General features: G+C 39.1%; 1 non-coding gene across 1 annotated transcript; it reads right to left on the minus strand.

Moving 5' to 3' along the window:
- Window positions 1-1,515: 1,515 nt before the first annotated feature.
- On the minus strand, window positions 1,516-1,711 carry LOC127805346 (U2 spliceosomal RNA). Its single transcript, XR_008024083.1, has one exon. It is a non-coding gene; the product is annotated as a U2 spliceosomal RNA (small nuclear RNA).
- Between the last annotated feature and the right edge of the window lie 616 nt (window positions 1,712-2,327).

Consider the following 2,327-nt stretch of genomic DNA (forward strand, 5'->3'; position numbering starts at 1 on the left):
TTATATTTGCAATTACAGTAATTCATTTGGCATTGAAATAGAAACTTCAAAAATCTCTCCCTTTTCTCACCATTGCAACTTCGGAAATCTCTCCCTTTTCGTCACTGTCGTCCTCCCGGCCATAGGCAGGCTCATTGAGGTCAGGAATGTCGCCTCCAGATGGCCCTTCCGGCGCCGGCTCGTCCGCTCCGGGCAACCATATATACGTTCAGATCAAAGTCGGGCACATACCTCTCGGCCTTCTCGCCGCCTCCTGTTCTTCCATAGGGGGGTTCAACAGCCCCCTTGGTTCTCATCCCCCAAGAATTCTTCTCTACTAAAATATCGGACGCGGGAAGGAATGAGCCCCTCCACCCCCGGTTTCTGTGCTCATGCTCATGCCCGGTTGCACTTGCACATTTTGCACGTGTATCCACCGCCGCCAGCGGGCTGAGCAGGAGGAGGAGGTGCTTGGTGGTGGTGGGTTATCTCGGGCAGGCTGAGAAGTTCTGGCGCCAGAAATAGCGGGAGAGGTTAGTCGACGGAAGAGCCGGACCAGTTCCGGAGGCTTTACTGGCTTTTGCCACCAGTAGCACCGCTTTGAACTGCGGCCGGCAATACATAGCTGCTGAACCCTCCACTAGAAATCCATGAGGCCGCCATGGCCGATGAGGAAATCACTGGCGACTGGTGACTGGTGAGTTCTCAACTTTCATCTAGTACTGGAAGGTATGGCTTTTGATAGGTTCTATATGCTTTCTTGTTATATATATATATATATATATATATATGCACACACACATATGCATGGAATTAGACTTTCAATATATTCTCGTGATAATCAATAATTTAGAAATATGGGTGCATTGATCATATAGTACAAGCACGTTATCTGCAATATTCTTGTAATATAATGATGTGTATCTAATATTATTAATTATGTCCATAGGTACAGCGAATATTACTGAATTAATGTTATAATATTATTATATTATCAATATTGCAATATTATTCATGATTGCAGATATTGCGATATTAATGATAGTACGTATTGATGGTTGTGAATCTTCGGTTCTTTTTTAGAAATTATAAAATACTAAATAGTGTTAATACAATAATATCTTTATCATTATTAGAAGGAATTTGTAGAGAAATGAAATTAGAATTTATACCAAATGCTAGCACTGTGCAACCAACTTGGCAAATAACTCCTTAAGTCTGAATTTCCCCAATACCTCGACATGTAATTGAGATTTTGCAGCTTTAACTTCAGCCATTTAGCATATATTTTTCTCAAATTTGTTTTGATTCGCATGATCCTATAATTAATTTGAGCACGTGGTAATCTAAAAAACATGAATATTGTTAAATATAAGTATTTGTAATTATATTGTAACATTTGTGGATTCCCACCTACAAATATCATTAACTCATTAGGAGAAATGGAAATCAATTAGAATTAGCCGTGGTAATTTAGCCTTTCTTAATGAGTACACAGCTCAATTAGTTAAAGAGGAAAAATTGAAACTGAATTGGGCGGGGAGCGCCAGGCCGAGGCAGCAGTGCAAGACCAGGGCGACGCGCGAGGACCCCAGTAGCAAGCCACTGTCGTAGGCCCTCCCCTTCGAAAAATTAATTTAATATCATGTGGGCCGATGGCCCACGTATCAGATATTAAACTGATAAGAACAGATACTACACTTGATCTTAGCCAAAAGGCCGAGAAAGGTATGATTTGCCCCAACTGCTGGAGTCCTTATTTATGCCTGGTCTTAGCTACCCTTTTGCATTGTTCGCCCGATGCGGGATGTCTAATATATAGTTTTCTGGTTCTATGGGCTGTAGACGCGTTGGCAGCATCCCGCAGAACGAGAAAACTATATATTAGATCACATGTTTGTTTAATTTTGGCACAGATTGGAGAGGTATGAATTATTTAGTGACAATTTATTATATTTTCCTAATGGATGATGATATTGGTTTTGAGAAGGTGGGCAAAAACAGTGTCGACAGTATATGATGTTATTCCAAAAACAATGCATCATGAGCATTGATAAATCTATATTAAAAAGTGTTGAATTATATAGAATTGTCTTTTGCCTCCAATTAACTTCCTCTGCCTCTGCCTCTAGAGCACGCATTTGATTCTTTAATTTTTTTTTAATATCAATAAGCATTTCAAATATTGGACCCTTGTTTTGTATTGGCCAAATATACTAATATATCATGAATTTAGAGTCAATTTTTAATTTTAACTAGTTTTAATCTTTGATTCAATTTGGTCATCGAACTTTTACTTTTATTTCAATTTTATCCCCAATCTAACAAATGTGTTACGTGACTTGAAT

Source organism: Diospyros lotus, chromosome 6, assembly GCF_014633365.1.
Source record: "Diospyros lotus cultivar Yz01 chromosome 6, ASM1463336v1, whole genome shotgun sequence".
Taxonomy (NCBI): Eukaryota; Viridiplantae; Streptophyta; class Magnoliopsida; order Ericales; family Ebenaceae; genus Diospyros; species Diospyros lotus.